Raw genomic sequence first — 4,849 nt, 5'->3', positions numbered from 1 at the left:
AGTATTCCCTAGAGACATATGTCCTTATTACCACTTAAAGCCATTCTTTGCTTGAAGGCCAACACTGGATTAGCATAAACTGCCCCACTGCCTTTAGGTCTTAGCTGAAGAATATTGTACAGAAGTGGAGAAATGCTTCTATGCCCATTCTTTGTTTCTTTAAATAATATTCTGTATTTAGGTGAGGCAACCTGGAACAATTTGTGTTTAAAACCTGAAAAACAGTTGTTCAAGTCTTGCTTAGCATTATGTGGGACTGATTCTTTGTTTTTGTCCTTTGAATACTTTTATTTCTGTAGCATTGTAAAAAGATCACAAAGAAAACTAGGTTTTACCTTCAAATGCACTGTTTTAAATCCTGACAAATTAATAATTAAAATATCCTAAACACAATCCTGTCTAAGTAAAGCATTCTTAGGTTCTACTGATTTCAGTGGGAGAGTGTATGTAAGTGCTGTGCTTTTTAAAGAGGAATTGTACTCACAAACTATAGTGTTTGGGAGTGTGCTTGCACAATTGGTTCTTAGAAAGGTGTCGTTACTTACAGATTAGGGGACACAAATGAAGTCAGTGAATATAGCAAAGTGTGATCTTCTTCATGACATCACAAAGATAATTATGAGGGCACAATTGACATCACTGAATCTGATGTCAATGAAGATGACTCAGTACTAATCACACGTATGTATGTATGTATGTATGTATGTATGTATGTATGTATGTATGTATGTATGTATGTATGTATTTAGTGCATTTTTATCCCTCCATTCCTTTCAGGAGTTCTTTTCTCTCTTTTATCCTTATGTGTGTATGTGTTAAGTGCCATCAAGTCACTTCCAATCTATGGTGACCCTATGAATTAATGACCTCCAAAACATCCTATTGTTAACAGCCTTGCTCAGCTCTTGCACACTGAGGACCGTGGCTTCCTTCATTGAGTCAATGAAGGCAATAATCACTGTACACAGTATTCTAAATGTGGTTGCCACATAGATCTAGGCCAAAGCTTCTTAAACTGTGGGTAACTGAATGTAGTGGTTGTGAAAAAATTGGCAACAGTAAAAGGTTCTTTATGATTTATTATCAGTAAATGTTTGGTTTGAATACCTATTTTATAAATAATACATAAATGTTAAGTCCGCGTGGGAAGGATTCATGAGATCAGAGACGGAGTTCAACAACACAGCTTTATTTGATTTCAGCACAGAACTAACTTACACACTGAATGTGCCCTGCTTATATGCCCCCCTGGCTGCCTTCGGCCACTCCCCCCAATCCGTGATAGAGGGGAATACCCTCTCGGCGACCAATGGAACATGTTGGCTTAGGGCCAATAGGATTCATTTGCTTGACCAATAGGGTGAGCAGGGTTTAGGATCCTTTGTGCAGAACTCAAGCTCCTAAGTCTCCCTTGATTACTCCCCAACTATATACATTCACAACACCCCTCCCCCCTAAGTCCGAGTGACCCTCACTGTGCACTTGGAGCACACAAAGTCCTGGAGGTAGCTCGGCCACGTTCGATTCCGCTGGGAACGGCGCAGCGCTGGGATGAGGGACGTTGGGCGATCCGTCATTTCCGGATCAGTCTTACCCTCGGTGGCTGAGTTGTCATCCGCTGGGCTGTTGGGGAAGTCCAGCGCTGGCAGCGGCAATGTTTGTTCCGGTCGCTCCGGTTGTTCCAGCTCCCGGGTGACAGAAATCGGCAGTGGCGCTGGCACTGTGGCTGCTTCCGGCAAGTCGGCGGGGCAGCGGCATAGCTGATCGATGTGGCGCTGCAGGATGTGCCCCTCCGGGGTGGCGACCCAGTAAGATACTGGGCCGGTGGTGTCCTGGACCGTGGCTGGGATCCAGGGGGGCCCGCCCCGTAGTTTCGGGCGAACACGGGGTTGTTCTGCTCCACGACCCTTGGATAGGTGGTCGAGTCTTTGCGGCCTGGGTACTCAGGCGCCAGGTCGGGGTGCAGCCGGTCGAGCAAGGTTTTCAGCTGGCGACCCATGAGGAGTTCCGTGGGGCTCTTCCCGGTCACAGAGTTAGGTGTGGTGTGCTGAGCTAGGAGGAAATCCACCAGCCCCCTTTCCCAGTCACAACGGTCGATGCGCCGCAACACATCCTTGGTAGTCTGGACCATCCGTTCTGCCTGTCCGTCCGTTGGTGGCGGGGTGGAACAGAGCCGAGGTTGCGTGGCGTATCAAGTTCTTGGCCAGGAACTCCTTGAACTCAGAGGATGTAAATTGGGCCCCATTGTCGGAGACCACAGTGTCCGGTAAGCCATGGGTTGCGAAGACCTTGCGCAGCTCTCGGATGACCGTACGTGAGGTCATAGAGCCGACATCGACCACCTCCAGCCACTTAGAGTAGGAGTCCACTATAACCAAAAAAGTCTTACCCTGGAAGGGACCCACAAAGTCTATGTGGATGCGGGACCAGGGTGTGTGTGTGGACTTCCAGGGCTGTGTCAGGGTGCGCGGCATCTCTGGGGGTGACTCCTGGCAAGGTCGGCAACAGCTCACCCACTCCTCGACAGCAGCATCGATGTCTGGCCACCACACGTAGTTCCTAGCCAGGGCCTTCATGCGCACGATTCCCGGGTGGCAGACGTGCAGAGCCTCCAGGACCCGTGTGCGCAGCTTTGCCAGAATCACCACGCGGCTCCCCCAGAGCAGGCACCCCTTGTTGAGCAATAGCTCATGTTGGCATGTGGCGAACGGCTTGAATTCCCCGTCGGGCTTGGCGGTCGGCCATCCCTTCCCCACCCAGTTGAGGACCTGGGCGAGGGTGCGATCCTTAGCCGTGTGCGCGGCGATGTCCGATATGTGGAGGGGGGCTTCCGGCAGCAACTCCAGCAGTATGACGTCGGCGGCAGGTCCGGGTCACAGACGTCCAGCGGCAGCCGGCTGAGGGCATCACCATTGCCGATGGACTTTCCAGGCTGATGGGAACTCGTAGGCGTTCATAAAAATGGACCAGCGGAGCATCCGGGGCGACAGGATCTGCGGCATCTGGCTATCCAGTACGAACAACCCCAAGAACGGCTTGTGGTCCGTCACAATCGTGAACCGGCGGCCGTAGACAAAGTCATGGAATTTCTTGACACCAGCCACGGCGGCGAGGGCCTCCCAGACGATCTGTGCATAGTTCCGTTTGGCCGGCGTGAGAGTCCTGGAGTAAAACGCGATCGGGGCTTCCCGACCGTCAGGCAACCAGTGCTGCAGGACCACGCCGACACCATATGGGGAGGCATCGCAGGTCAGCACCACCAGCAACTTCTCGCTGAAGTGGACGAGCAGGCTGGACGAGGATAGTAGGCCCTTTGCTGCCTCGAATGCGCGCTGCTGCGGCTTGCTCCACGACCACGGAGCAGACTTATCCAGGAGGCGGTGGAGGGGCTCGGCGACTGACGCCTTGTTGGGCAGGAAGGCGTGATAAAAATTCAAAAGTCCCAAGAACGCCTGGAGCTCCTGCTTGCACTTGGGCGGCGGAGCGTTGTGGATCGCCTTGACTTTCGATGGGGTCGGGTGGATCCCGGCAACATCGATGAGGTAGCCCAGGAACTCCACCTGCGGAAGGCCCAGCTGGCACTTCTCGCGTTTGACGGTGAGGCCCGCGGTTCTGAAACGGCCGAGCACCTGGAGGACGCGGTCCAAAAGTTCCCCCTCGGAGGCAGCGGCAATCAGGACGTCATCGAAGTACGGGATGACGCCCGGCAGGCCCTTAAGGAGGTCCTCCATGATGTTCTGGAAGATTCCCGGGGCCGTGCTAACCCCGAACTGCAGGCGGGTCACCCAGAAAGCGCCCCGGTGGGTGACGATGGTCTGCGCCTCTGCCGAGGCCTCATCCACCGGCAGCTGCTGATACGCCTGGGCCAGGTCCAGTTTGGCGAAGACCCGGCCCCCAGCGAGGGATGCCAGAAGGTGGCTGACGACTGGCACGGGGTACACGCGACTCTGAAGAGTCCGATTTAGGGTGCACTTGTAGTCCGCGCAGATGCGGGCATCCCCGTTCGGCTTCAACGGAGTCACAATCGGGGTCTCCCACCTCGCGTTGGGCACTGGAACTAGGATGCCCTGGGAGAGGAGCCGATCGAGCTCCACGTTGATCCGGTCCTTGAGCGCGAAGGGGACGCGGCGGGGCTTCAGGCGGATGGGGGTGGTGGCAGGGTCAATGAGGAGGCGGACAGGCGGCCCCTTGTAGCAACCCAGGGGGCCACGCCACACATCCTCGAACTCGGACCAGACAGATTCGAGCGACGCCTGACTGAGGTGGTGGAGGCCCGTAATATTCAGTCCGAGGGCTTTAAACCACTCAAACCCCAGTAGGCTGGCACGGCGGACCTCGACCTCGACGAGGCGCAGGTGGCTGGAGAGGGACCTGTATTGCACGGACACGTGAGCGACACCCAAAACCCGAACACGGTGGTGTTGGAAATCCATGATGACGAGACTGGAGGGCTCCAGCTTGGGCAGCAGGGCGCGCGTGGCAAGGTCTTGGAAAGTGTCCTCAGAAATGATAGAGAGGGTGGACCCGGAATCCACTTCCATCACGCAGGGGGTCCCCTTGATGTAAACGGTGGTAGAGAGCTTGTCGACGCCGTGGACCTTGTGCAGTGCAAGGATATGGACGCGGCGTCAGTAGCGGCGGCCTAGGCACGGGAACTTGTAGTCATTGTCCTCGGGGAGAGCGTGGACCGGACGGGCAGTTCCAACCTTCTTCTCTTGGCAAGGCAGCCTCTGTGACGAACGGCAGACCTTGGCGAGGTGGCCAGATCGACCGCACGCATTGCAACGGGCATTGCCGAACTGGCATGTGCAGCAGTCGTGGGGGTCACCGCAGCTGGCACAGGCCCTCG

General features: G+C 54.8%; 1 pseudogene; it reads right to left on the bottom strand.

Annotated features, from left to right (window-relative positions):
- Positions 1-1,454: 1,454 nt before the first annotated feature.
- Positions 1,455-4,541, bottom strand: LOC130475024 (uncharacterized protein K02A2.6-like; annotated as a pseudogene).
- Positions 4,542-4,849: the final 308 nt, after the last annotated feature.

This window comes from Euleptes europaea, chromosome 1, assembly GCF_029931775.1.
Source record: "Euleptes europaea isolate rEulEur1 chromosome 1, rEulEur1.hap1, whole genome shotgun sequence".
Taxonomy (NCBI): domain Eukaryota; kingdom Metazoa; phylum Chordata; class Lepidosauria; order Squamata; family Sphaerodactylidae; genus Euleptes; species Euleptes europaea.
This window is presented reverse-complemented; position numbering and strand designations above follow the sequence as displayed.